Raw genomic sequence first — 13,628 nt, forward strand, 5'->3', positions numbered from 1 at the left:
CTTCAGAGAAAGACGGCGTCCCTAACTGCCACTTAGGGGTGGTCCAGAAGGAGCCCTCACCTCACAGGGAAGGGATAGGTCCCAAGAGAAGGTGGTGGGCACAGATGTCACAAGCGTGGCCAATTTTTCATACTGGCCTGTGCGCATGTTGACAATTAAGGTTACATTTAACCGATGCAAATTCACTCCAGTGAGACGAGCTTTGGAGTCAAACACATGTGGATGCAGGTTCCGAAGCTAACCCCTTCTAGCTATGGTACCACAGGCCAGCCACTTAACCCCTCAGAGCCTCGGTTTCCCCATCTCAAATGATCTATGTATCTTCTATCATAAACACAATACCAATTTCCTATGTCTTTCATCCTTGCTTCCTTATTGGGCTACTGGAAACTATTCTTGGACTTTTTTTTTTTTTTTTTTTAAATATAAGCTCTACACCCAGTGTGGGGCTTGAACTCACAGCCTAGAGAATCAAGAGTTGCCTGCTCTACCGACTGAGCCAGCCAGGAGCCCTTAGTACTTCTTTTTTGTAAAAAGAGTTACAAATTGAGAACCGTCGTTTGACAATACATACAAAGGAATGTACACGATGGATATGTGTATATCTGCTGTAAACCACGACTTAAGAACAAAAACTTCATTTAAGTCACTCTTTTAAAATTAGAAAACTACAGTTCCATTTGAGCTGTCTGTACTTTTCCACAGTCTTGCACCCTTGATGTTCTAGAGCTTCTAAGCTCTTTCTAATTGTCCGGTCCCGCCCCTGATTTTTAGCAAAGGGCTCTTCTGCTCTTCAGGAAAGAAAGGTACAGGCCATTTGGAAGGAACTTCTCCAGAGACCCCTCCTTCACCGCGAGGTATCTCTTCTGCTACTGCCCTTGGCTCTTCCCTCCCTGTCTTCCACGAGTCTAAGTGTCGAGCTGAGGAGCTTGGCCTGGGCCCAGGAAGCAAAGGGCACCCAGTTTGGGGGTTGATAGGAGGGTGCAGGGACAGACATGATGAAAACAGTTTGCCTCTTCCTCTGAGAATGGGGAGAAGGGTGAAGGGTGTGTCCAGGTCCTGGGCTGTTTGTGATCCTACCTGATCCTGGCTATGGCCATGAAATGAAAAGGGACATCCTAGAGAAATATAACAAAGAGAGACCTGGCAGGATTTGGTGACTTAACTGACATGTCAATGGGTGGTACAGAGTTCAGATCACTTTTAGTTTTTAAATCTGATTGATCAGGAGGGGCATCTGGGTGGCTCAGTCGGTTAAGCATCCAACTCTTGATTTCGACTCAAGTCATGATCTCACGGTTTGTATGTTCGAGCCCCATGTTGGGCTCTGCGCTGACAACACAGAGGCTGCTTGGGATTCTCTCTTTCTCTTTCTCTTTCTCTTTCTCTTTCTCCGCCCCTTCCCTGCTCATGCTCTTCACCACCCCCTCTAAAAATAAACAAACTTAAAAAAAAAAAAAACCTGATTGAGCAGGAGAAACACAGAAATAAAGAAGTCACGAGGACTGCCAGCCCAGAGGAGGAAGAAGATAAGTTCGGCTTGGGGCCTGTCCGGTTGGCGTGGAAATCCCCAACCAGCAGCTGGAACTGAGATGCTCGCAGGAAAGCCCAAGGCTGAACACAGAGATCTGAGTGTGGCTTGGGAGACGAGAGCAAGAGCGATGTCAGTGACGAAGGCCCCACATCAGACGCAGAAAGAGGACAAGGACACAAGAGAACACAGCACCGAACCTTCGGTGTTGGAGGGGCCGCAGCTGTGGGTTTGGGCGTGCAGGGCCAGGGGAGGCGGACGAGGCTGGAATGGCACCAGATCGCAGGGGGCTTTCTGTTCCAGCGCAAGGCATTTGGATTTTACTTCTAGCCGACGGGCAGCCACTGAAGGCTTTTAAATTGGGAAAGGGGCACAGTCAAGCTTGTGTTTCAGAGAGATGGTACATTATTGGTGTTTATTCTTAAACACAGAAAGTCGTGGTTCAAAGGATTGTTCGAGTGATGGAAACTGGAGGTGGGAGGCTAGTGAGAAGGCAGCTGCAGAAGTCCTGGTGGAGAGGGGCGGGGTCCTGGAGCACAGCTGAAGGATGAGGGATGCCGCAGAGAGGAGGGGGCAGGCCTGCGGAGCCTGATAAAGTGCGTGCTCTGGTTAGCTCAGACAGAGTGAGAAAGGGAAAAGCATGAACACCGGCATTGCAATCTGCCCCCACAGTGTCCCCTTCATCCAAACCATCTTGCTCACCTCCAGATTTGTCTTCCTAAAATTCTGCCACGGCTCTGTCAGCCCTTGGCTCAAGAGCCTCCAGGGCCCTCCTTTGCCTCCAGACACCCAGAGCCGACCACCAGCTGGCATAGTCCTCTCTTTGCTCCAGAACTTTCTCTGACACAAACACCACGCCTGTGGTGCCTGGCCTGCAACCCACCGCCCTCCGCTGGGGGTGGGGTGGGGTGAGCAAGTTCAAATGTACCTTTACCCAGCCTATGGCTTTTAGGGGTGGAACTAAACTAAAACATTTAAAGTTTCTCTGTTTTGTTTTCACTTCAAGGTATATATCAACTCAATATGATAATGCTGGTTACTGATTGATAGGTAAATATCTAAATATTTATGATGAACAAAATTGGGGAGCTAATTCTTTCCTTAATAAATGCCACGGGTGGGAGCCTGTGGTAAGACCCCCTGGAAATACGGATTCAGGTACTGAAAGCAGTCCTTGGTGACGGAAAGGTTGAGAACCCCACCCGCTCTCTGTCTAGTCCAGGGGGCCCAGGGTGCTGCGGTTTCCCAAGCAGACTTGTAGGTCTATGTGTCCCGGGGACTTGGTGACTGCCGTTCCTTCTGCCTCAGATGCCCTCCCCATCGTCTCCCAGGACCTGACTCCTCTGCACTCTTTAGGGCCCTTATCAGATGCCCCACAACTGCCAGGACCCTCTAACTAGAGTGACCTGGCCGGGTCTGCGGCCTCCAGCGCCTGGCACCTGCGCAGCGCGCCCCGCCCCATCGCCGCTCTGGGACCCAGCCCGCTCCTGGCGGGGAGGCTGGTCCGCGCACTTGGCGCCCGGAACCTCAAGCAGCACTTAGGGCACGGTGACCGGCAGGGACACAGTGCGGAGGGACAGAGCGCCGGAGCCCAGCCCCGGCCGCCCCTTAGCGCTGCGCGCAGGGCCACCGCGCCGTCCGGGTTCATTTCCAGCTCATTGACTCGGCCCGGCCCGCCCCCCGCGCCCGCTCCCCGCCGCTGACACCGCCGCCGCCGCCTCTCCCCTGTCACTGTGCCAACGCAGCCCCTATCGCTTCGCCCATCGTCTCGCGTCCCTTCTTCCTCCCGGAGTCTGTCTGGGTCCCGCTCCTCGGGCGCTGCGCTCTGCGCGGCTCCTGCATCTGTCTGGGTCTCCGCTTCCTTGCCCCCTGCGCCCCGCCCCCGCCGCGGCCCCTCCAATCCCGGCGGCTCGGGCCTGGCGCTCCACGTCCCCATTGGCTCGCCCGCGGCCCCCCGCCCCCGCCCGCCGGCCCCCGCCGGGCCCCTCCATTCACACCAAGTTTGGCTCCGGCGCTGCGGAGGGAGGGGGCGGCCCGGCCCGGCCCAGCTCTGCCCCCGGCCGGCCCGACCCCGGCCCCGGCCCCCGGACCAGCCCTTATCTGATCCCAGCTCCGGGTTTAAGAGTCCCGGCTCTGCCCGTCGCCCGGCTCGGTTCCTCATTCCTGCCCGCCCCGTCCGTCCGTCTGTCCGTCCCGCTGCCCGTCCGAGGGGCCACTCCACCCCGGACCCAAGGTAAGACCTCTGACGGAGGACAGCTGCCGCCCCCGCCGGCCCTGTCCACCTCACTCCCAAAGATATGCGGAACCCTGGCCCTTCGGTCCCCACCCTGTGTGGCCTCAGCGGTACTGTCCTGTTCCCCAGCTTCCCGCCTTGGGCGACCCCAAACAGACCCTCCTGGGAAAGGCTCCCCAGGGAAGAAACTTTACCCGAGCTAGTCACCCCCAGCCCAGTAGGCTAAAGAAGGGGCCTTCCTGATGCCCCTTCCCACCAGGCGGGCCGGGCAGGGGCATCACAGCCCTCTCAAGGGACACAGCGACCGCCGCGTACAGGTAACCATGCCTGCCCCACTCAGACTCCAGACAGCGCCCCCTCTTCCCAAGACCATCAGGTTCCCCCACTCCCGCGCCAGCCCGCTCCCCCTCCCCACACAGTGACACCCACATAGTGACACCCATTGGTCACGAGTTCACACATGGGAACAGAGACACAAGCCGCTTGGATTAGGAAGCGGTGGGAGCCTGGTGTGTCTGGGACCCTGCCCACCCGGCCTCTTCCCTCCACTCCCACTTGCCCCGCGTGTCAAGCCCTCCCTCCCCGTCTCTTGCCCATTCCCCAGGTAGGTCACACTCGGATCCCTGGGAAGAAAGCAGACCCCTCCTGCTGCAGTTAGAAGGGCAGACCGGGTTCTGACACACTCACGCTCCAGACGGCGATGCCCTTTCCCCATCCCAGCCTTGTCCCCACCAGGAAGTGACCAAGGGCAGTGGCGTGAGGAAAGAGATGATGGTCTGAGCTTCCTGATTTGGGGCAGGACAGCTGAGCCCCTGGGATGGGTAGAAGGACCAGATGTGGGACGAAGTGGGGGGAGGGCCTCTGGTTGCTTGAGATTTCACTCGCGCTTCCCGAAGCACCTCAGAGTGCGGCGGGGGTGGAGGTGGAGGGCACAGAGGAGGCCAAGGCTCGGAGTGTGAATTTGTTGCTCATCAGTACAAATCCTGGCTAGAGGTTTTGGGCCAGTCTGCCTAGGCCGTGGTGTCTGATGTTTTCCCCCACCGGGGCTGCTTTTGGGAGTTCCAGCAGGGAGGAAGGAGACGATGGGGGGATTTGGGGCCCCAGGGTGAGGAGGGTCTCCCGTGTAGGGGTGCTCAGCGGGGCCTGGGGGGTACCAAGGTCGTCCTGAGGACGGGCCAGCAGCCACCACGGAGTTCTGTTTGGCTCCATCTCCAGACCCTCTCCCTAATCTCTACGAGTTTCTGAACACGTTCCTGGCACAATGCTGGGTACCATCCTGTGCTGAGGGTAGTGCGTTCGAATTCCTCAGAGTGCGGCCTGGTTACGGGGGACCCAGTGTAGAAGGAGGCAGGTGTTCTGGCTCCCAGCTAGTTCTTCAGGGAGCAGGAAATGAGGGAGGGGGAGGGACGGCGTCACGCCAGGGAGAGGGGCCAGGGCTGTTCTGTGGAGGCGATGGGCATGGCCCAGGCAGTGCCAACTCCCTTTTCCCCGCCCCTCTGTCCTTTGGTGGTGGTGGCGAGGGAGGGAGAGAGGGGGTGTTGGGGGGTGATCTGGGCCAGTCCAGCCTCCCAAAGCCCTTGCCAGCCTGGGTCCTGAAAGGAGCTGCTGTTTTCCGAGCCGTCCCCCACCCCCCACCCCCCAGCCGGAGCCCGGGCAGCCAACTTGTCTCAGTGGGTATCAAATGGCAATGACTCCACGGGATGGAGGGGTGGGGGTGGGCAGAGTTGTGGGCCCATTCGTTCTGTGGTTCTAATGCAGAATCCCACTGCAGGCCCCCTACGCTGAGGGGGAAAAAATTTATCTTCCCAACATCGGCCTCATATGCAGCCTCGTGTTTGTATGGGAGGCTTAGCTGTCTGGCCACTGGCACCCCCACCTCTTCCCGTTCCCCTACCTGCGCCTCCACACGTGAGCTCATTTATAGCTCCAGCTCGTTTGGCTTGAAGGGAAGGGCCTATAGAAGACCCGGGGACCCCCCCCTTCCCTTGTCCTCCCTAGGGACACTCAGATCTGGGTGGGCTCAGATGAAACCCTCTGCATCATTTTGGGATCCATGGGATGAGACGTTTAGGGTTCTCAGGGGGTGAGTCATACAGAAAGACCCACTTCCTCCAGGGAGAACAGGCTTGTTGGGCCTCCCGACAAGATACTCAGCCTCTGCACGCGAGGTGGAAGGAAGATGGGCCGAGCCCCCTGGCCTCTCTGGGGAGAGAAAGAGACATCGGGCCCCGGAGCCCCCAGCTTTCCTGCCAAGGGTTATGTAGGACGGAAGGGAAAAAAACTTCCACTCTCCCTCCCCTTCCCGGCCTAGATTCACCTCTTGCCTGACTAGTCAGTGCCACCGTCCAGGCTGAGGCCAAGCTGTCCAGGACAGTGGTGAGGCCCCGGAAGGGGCAGGGAGGCCGTTGGGATGGAACTGCAGAAAGACAGAGGGCGGGCAGGTCTGGGCTCCAAGTGTTTCAGTGCCCGGTCAAGGGTGGCTTCCAGCTGGGCAGCTCACGGAAGCTGGGCTCCGGGAGTTTACCCCATCGCCAGGTTCCCCCCCCCCCCCCCACCGCCCCACAGGCTGAGTTCAGCGCTTCTCTTCCCTCACTCCAGTTTCTCATACATGATGCTGCCATTCTGCGCAGATAAGGTGGCCCCTCTCCGTCCCCTCCCCCGCCAGAACCTTGAAAGGGCAAAGAGAAAGGAATTGTGGGAAAACCTCTCCGTGGGTGTCCGCCAGCCCCGGGTTGGATTTGAGGCGGTGGGGAGAAGGGAGGGGCTGGCTCTGGAATGTGGGAAGAAGTGGGAGCTGGCTTGTGCGGGGCCTGGAGAAGCAGGGCTGAGAGGTGGGCCTGAGCACTTCCGGCCTCTTAGGACATGGCATCCAAGTCCACGGCCATTGTGTTATTCTTGCAGGGGGCAGAAGGGCCTGGAAAGGGTTGGGGCTGCAGCTGGAAGGACTTAGGTTCGACTTCAGGAAGCATGTCCCATAAAAAGGAAAGAAATCTGAGATGGAATTTGGGAAAGAATGGGAGACGGCCTTCTGGAATAAGAAAACACACCCCTAGGCCCCCAAGCCCATCGTTAAGGCTTCTGAGGGGAGCTGGGAGGCTCGGTCAGCACAGGGTTGGAAGCCGTTGGGGGGCCTCTCCCTGGTGGCCTGGCCACTCCGCCGCGTGGTCCCAGGGATTCTTCCCACTCGGGCACCACCTGGGAGGCTGCGGGTGGAGTGGTTAAGAGCAGGGCCTTGGAGTCAGACTCCCTGGGTTCAAATCCTGATTCCACCACTCGGCAACTACCAACTACGCGTGTCTCCTCAGCCTTATGATGGCGCCAGTGATAGCTGGGGATGGAGACTCAACGTTTGTGGAGGGCTTGCTGTGGCGCTGAGCACAGTGCGTTTGCTGCTGTGGTGTTCCGGCCCTCTGACCCCACCCTGCCTCTCTCTGCTCCCGGGCCTTACCGCAGCCCTTCCCCCGTTCTGCAGAGGCGAGTCCAGGGCTCTGTCCATCCACCCTTCCAGAGTTCCGGAGGCTGAGAGTCATCACCTACACATGCAGGCGAGCCACCTGCCTTCATCCCCAAAGATGGGTCCCCCGTGGGCCAGGTCTCCTCTCCCATAGCTTCCTTCCCTGTTTCTACCAGGCAGAGGAGTCTTCAGCTGAGGTCCAAGAAGTGTGAACTGCGCCCTTGAGCTTCCCTAAAATGGTCTGTTTGCCCACTCGGGGCAACTTCTCCCCGTCAGCCCGCTGCCCCACATCTCAGCCATGCCCCGTGGGCTTGCCTGACCCTCTGATGCCTGGTTTACGTGCGCGCCCTTTTCTCTGTCCCCCGATCAGCCTGAGTGTCCGCAGCAGCCTCCCTAAAGGCCTCCCTGACTCCAGCCTTTCTCTCTCCTTGGTTCCCTCCCTCTTCTTCACCCTCCCACTGGGACTGTCACCACAAAGCACCTGTTTTGTCTTGTCCCTTTCCTACCCAGACATCCCTGTTGGTTTTCAGATGAAAACTCCCAATCACAGTCTTCAAGGTGCTTTATAAAAGTCTTTCCTCAGGGCGCCTGGGTGGCTCAGTGTGTTAAGCGTCCGACTTCGGCTCAGGTCATGATCTCACGGTTCATGGGTTCAAGCCCTGCATGGAGCTCTGGGCTGACAGCTCAGAGCCTGGACCTGCTTCAGATTCTGTGTCTCCTTCTCTCTCCCATCCCCTACTCGCTCTCTGTCTCTGTCTCTCAAAATAAAAAAAATTAAGACATAAAAAAATAATGGGGTGCTCCCCTCCAGCACCCATCTCTTGGGACTGCTGTCTTCAGACTTTGTCCCCGGGGTGGAGACGCGTCCACCGGCAATCCTTGGACCTCTCTTCTTCTCTCTCTCTGGGCCCTCACAGGGCCATTCTCATCCCAAGGCCGACGCTTCCTGCACGGTGCAGTCCTCATCTCCCCATTGGCTCAGCCATCTTGTACCCCCTTCTCCTCAGCAGTCTGCATGGTTTGTCCCTTGTGTCTGTGACTGGGTCCGGATGTCCAATGCAATGGACTGGCAGTGTTGCAGGGAACATGCTGTCTCCTTCATTACGTGGGGGCTCCTCTGGGATGGGGCCAAGCCCTTGCAGGTTTTGGACCCCCTGAAGCAAAGGCATCTCTTCCCTTCCTGAGACCCCTCAGCTCCTAGGAACACACTGCCCTCTGATGAGCTGGACTCTAGGTAGGAAACCTTTCGGGCAGCCAGTTCTGGGGGAGGACACTGACTCTGGAGGCTTCTGAGTGTCTGGGAGTGGGGGTGTGTGGAAAACCCTGTTATTGAACTCTCTGGGGAACTTGAAGAGAAGCCCCTCTCCTGCCCATGGCCCCACCCTGTGGAGGTGGCTTCACCCTACGATTACAAGCAGCAGACCCTGGAATCCCCAGTTTCCAGCTCTTTAAGCGCTGTTGGCCCAAACACTAAAACTCGCGTGGGGCTCCGTGGAGCCTTCCTCCCCTGGCCAGGGAGGTCTGCTCCCACCCGGTGCCGGCCTCGTTGGCAGGTGTCCAGGGTGGAAGAGGCAAAGGTCAGCACCCAGTCTGGGGCAGCCCAGTTGTTCTGAGCATCCCCTTGGGCTCGCAAGCTGGGTGATCTGTGGGGACACCCCAGGTGGGGTGCAGACCTGACCGCTTCGCCTTACATTCTCCCTGGGACTGTCCCCTGCCTGTTCCCTCGGCCCTAGTCCCAAACAGGAGACCGAAGACATGCCTTCTCCCCACATCTAAACCTCCTGCTGACCCTCCTGTGGACAAGACACGGGCAATGGGCAGGAGGAGAGCGCGAGTGTGTCTGAGTCTAGGGCGGTGTCCACAAGCCCTCTGATCTCAGACCCCTTTACACTCTTAAACGTGATTGAAGAGTCCAAAGGCCTTTTGTTTATGTGGATTATACTTATCGATATGTTAGAAATGAAAACGGAGGAGACTTACAATATTTTTAATTCATTTAAAAACAACCACAAGCCCATTGCATGTCAACATGTATATCTTTTTATTTATTTATTTATTTTAATGTTTTATTTATTTATTTATTTCTAGGAGAGAGAGACAGCGTGAGCAGGAGAGGGTCAGAGAGAGAGGGAGTCACAGACTGAAACAGGCTCCAGGCTCTGAGCTGGCAGTCAGCACAGAGCCCGACGCGGGGCTCGAACCCACGAACCGCGAGATCATGACCTAAGCGAAAGTCGGACGCTCAACCGACTAAGCCACCCAGGCGCCCCAACATGTATATCTTTTTAATGAAAATAGCTATATTTTATTTTTTTAATGTTTATTCATTTTTGAGAGAGAGGGAGAAAGGCAGAATGTGAATGGGGGAAGGGCAGAGAGAGAGGGAGACACAGAATGTGAAGCAGGCTCCAGGTTCTGAGCTGTCTGCATAGAGCCCGATGCAGGGCTCGAACCCATGACCCGTGAGATCATGGCTTGAGCCAAAGGCAGATGCCCAACCGACTGAGCCACCCAGGCGTCCCAAAATCGTTGTATTTTAAAAACAAAGCCACAAAATGTTTAGCAAGAAGAATAGTGGTATCTCACACTTTCACGAATCTTTTTAACATGTGGCTTAACAGAAGACAGATGATTTCTCATATCTGCTTCTGCATTAAATCTCTTGCCATAGCATGGGTCACATAGCTTCTGGAAAACTCCACTGAACACTTACGAGAGAATGAGGGCAAAGAAAGCAAATAGCATAACAGCATTGTTAAGAAGACAGTCTTGACCTCACAGAGCCTATGGAAGGGTCTCAGGAACCCCCAGGGTCCCTGGGCCACGCTTTGAGAATCACTAGTCCAGAGGAAATCTCAGAAAACAGTTTCAACCTTCCCCACAAACCCCCTCCAGCCAAGCTGAGTATCTTGGCTGATCTCAGCTGCCCAGGCCCCCCTGAGTGTTCTCCCTGGGGAGTCAGTATGTGGTTAAACATGTGGGGCTCCCTTCTCACCCTCCCTAACTGTGTGACCTCGGGCAGATCATCAACATCTCTGTGCTTCAGTTTTCTCATCTATGAAATAGGGCTTTAAGAAAGTGCCTATTTTTTAGAGTTGTTGAAAATGACATGACAGAATTCTAGGAAAAGGCTTGGCGTAGTGCCACATAATGTGAGCTCTTATGAAATTCCAGAGCCTTGCCTCTGAAGAGTTCCCAGGGCCCGGGAGTCAGGGGGTGGCACAGGTGATCCTTCCCAGGTGGCTGGGGGGCTTCCCAGCCCAGGGACAGAGAGCGACTGCTGCAAGGTCCTGGGAAGGTTCACAGGACTGCTGGCCCTGAATCTAGGAGTTCAGACTCCCAGCCCTCTCCCTGCTTCCTCTACTGGACCCTTTTCAGGGCAGGGAGGACTTGCAGAAGAACCCAAGTCCTGACTGGGAGAAAGAACGGGCCTTCGCTCTCCTCCAGTCATCCAGGGCTCAAGGCGGTACAGCAGGAAGCCCTGAGGGCAGATAATAGGCAGGACCTCCTGCCCTCAACACAACTGAAAAGAGAAGTGCCCAAGCCCAGAAGCTTTTTCTATCTTGCCTTGTGGGGGGCGGTCCTGCGGAGTGACCTCAGCCCTCGCTCCTGGGGGTTTCTGGCCCAGGGCAGAGGAAGACTTGATTAGGCAACACTGCTTCTCATGTGGCACCTCTCCCCTGCTCGCTGCCCACAGCCCCTTCCTAGGTCCGGGCCTGCTCTCAGCCCCCACGCCCTGCACTGGCCGCTCCCACATGGGGGGGGGGGCGGGGGAGTGTGGGGAGGCAGCACCTGGCGCCCAGGCCATGGAGGGTGCCGATGATGTGGGTGGGTGGAAGAGGGTGCTGGGTCCCCCCTGGGGAGGAGAAGGGAAGCCTCTCGCCCACAGCGTGGGGCAGGGTGAGGTGGCCCGTACACCCTGCAGCACAGCTAACCCTGGCCCTCCTGCCCTTCCGCCACATTCCCTGGAGCCCGGCTGCAGGCGCTGCCTTCGCCAGGAGCCCAGGTACCCGAGATGCCTCAACCCTCCCCTGAGCACACACCAGTTTTGCATCTGGTGGCCGTTCGGGTTCAGGTCCGACCCGCAGCCTCGCAGCCTGACAACTCAGAGACCCCATGGGCTTAGGTTTGAACCTTGCTGTCCATTGCTATTTCTCGCGCCCACACTACTGCCCGGAATAGATGGTAAAAGACGGCAATAGATGGTAAAACTGAGGCCAAAAGTGGGTGGGCTCAGACTGCCCACCTGCTTCTTTCTGGGGCAGACTGGCCCCCATAGCGTCCTCCTCCTCCCTCCTTACCAGCCCCTGTGGCTTTTCCTCTTGCAAAGGCCTTTGTGGCCAGTGGCTGGTTTGGGGGCCCTAGGCTGGTCTCCCTCTGTTGTCTCCTTAAGGGAGCCCCGATGGGCTAAGATCCCTCCAGTCTCAGCCCTGCCCCCCCCACCTCCACAGGCAGGGCCAGCAGCCCCCCAGCTCCGTCCTCTGGGCTGTGGGACAGGGAGAGGGCTGAGGGGCTGGCCCTGCATACTAATGGGCTGCCCATTGTCAAAGCCCCTTTGTGCCAGAGAGCTCCATTGAGGCGGCTCCGGGGCAGGCACAATGGGGGCTCTGTCCCTGAGTTCCCCCAAACAGTCACCTGCTTTCAGAGCCTCCCCCCACCACCGCCCCCACCCGCCCCAGTGTCCCGAGGGCCAAGAAGCGCTGGGGGAGTGGGCCCAGGGCCAGGGGGATGGGCAGGAGGCAACCCCCCCACTCCCGGGGCAGGCTGGGGAGATGGGCACTTGTGGGGAGAGGCCCCCAGCTCACGGGGCGGGGGCGAGGCTGTAGTCTGTGGATGGAGCTGGGATGCAGGCTCTAGGAGACCAGCAAAGGGAAACGGGTGCTCACAGCGCCCACTCCTCCGTTCCACATGCCCGGGCTGGGCCCAGGGCTGCCCGCCTCTGCCCCTCCTCCACTGGCCTCATATATGCAGAGACACACAGGCATGCACTCATCTATGCAGCCCCACACACGGACCCCACACGCACGCCGGGGCGGATGTGCCCAGACACAGCAGGACAAGCCAGAACCCAGGCCCGAGGTCCTCCCGGCACCCACGTGCGTATGCACCTGCACCCCGCCCCACCCCCTCCCCTGCGCACCCCTCTGCCAGCCTCTGGTGGCTCAGCGCCACCCCTCCGTGCCCTCTGTGCCCCCTGCTGCTCCAACACAGGTTATAACAAGTTTGCACTTGTTGTGACCTCAAGAATGTAGCCCTGCGGCGGGTAATGTCCCGCTGCCCCAGACCTGACCGCTTATACGTTAACCACGGGCACGGCCTCCTCTGCTGAATGGAGTGCAGCACCCCACCTCACCCCACCTCAGGGGCTTCAGAGGCCGGGACCCTGCCCCACAGCTGAGCCGAGCACACAGAGGGGAGCTGTGCAGAAGGAGCAAACCCAGCCTGCCCGGTGCAAGTGCAGTGTGACTGTCCCTTGCTGTTGCCCGAGATGCACCCTGTGTCAAAGCCCCGCATGGCCTGAGAGGTAGATGAAGCAGGACTCATTTCCCTGGTTCCCACTAAGGCTCTAAGAGGTGACACCCTGTGTCCAGGTGGCAAGGCTGGGACTAGAGCTGGGGTTTTAGCAGCACGGTCAGGCCCCCACCTTCCCTGGGAGGGGATTGGGGGAGTACTAGGTGGGGGTGGGGAGAACAGCAGGCACAGGGAGCTGAAATAGGATTCTGGGTCTAGAAAGGACCTCAGAAAGTCACCTTGACCCTTCCACCGTCCCCAGGCAGGGGGAGCCTCCCTCTGGATGGCTGGAGAGAGAAACCCCAGGGGTTCCTGCGTTAGGCTTTAGGGGTTGAGAGCTGTGTTTACAAGTCCTTTAGGTGCCTGGCTCTGACCTTCCCTGCTAACACCCTCTGTCTGTGCAGGGGGCTGTCCGGGATGTCTGTGCCTCCCTCCCCTGCTATTCCAGGCTGGGGCATCCTTGGGAAGTGTGGAGCAGGCAGTCTAAAAAGGGGAGAGACAGAGGGCCCACCAGGACCCTGGGACTTGGGGCGGCGGATGGGGTCATAGCACCTGCAACAACTCCCTTAGATGGACGGCTTCGCTGGTGCTGGCTCCCTCGCCTGCGAGGGTCGTTGAATGTTGGTCTCCACGATGTTTCCCTTATGTCAGAATTGACAGGACCCTTTGACTCCTTAACCCCCGTCTCCCTCCCATACCCCCTCCTCTGGCTGCCAGGTTCTGCTTAGGCTGCCTTATCCATCAGTCTTCTTCATGCAGGGGCACATGACCCCCCCCCGCCCCCCCCCAGCTCTTACTCCCTGGAGTGGTTCTTCGGCCTCCAGATCTCCAGATGTCCCTTCACACCTCCTCTGGTGGAGAAGGAGGGCTGCCCGAAGCACGCCGTCAGCTCCCCGGCT

General features: G+C 58.0%; 1 protein-coding gene across 1 annotated transcript in view; it reads left to right on the forward strand.

The window, feature by feature from the left end:
* The first annotated feature begins 3,625 nt into the window (after nt 1-3,625).
* Nucleotides 3,626-13,628, forward strand: part of KCNJ10 (potassium inwardly rectifying channel subfamily J member 10) — a 30,170-nt gene continuing 20,167 nt past the window's right edge. Inside the window, exon 1 of the mRNA XM_039246402.1 lies at nt 3,626-3,764. The gene's annotated coding sequence lies outside the window, so the exon portion shown is untranslated. The remainder of the gene's footprint in view (nt 3,765-13,628) is intronic.

The sequence above is a fragment of the Hyaena hyaena genome, unplaced genomic scaffold, assembly GCF_003009895.1.
Source record: "Hyaena hyaena isolate Hyena2069 unplaced genomic scaffold, ASM300989v1 scaffold_281, whole genome shotgun sequence".
Lineage (NCBI taxonomy): Eukaryota > Metazoa > Chordata > Mammalia > Carnivora > Hyaenidae > Hyaena > Hyaena hyaena.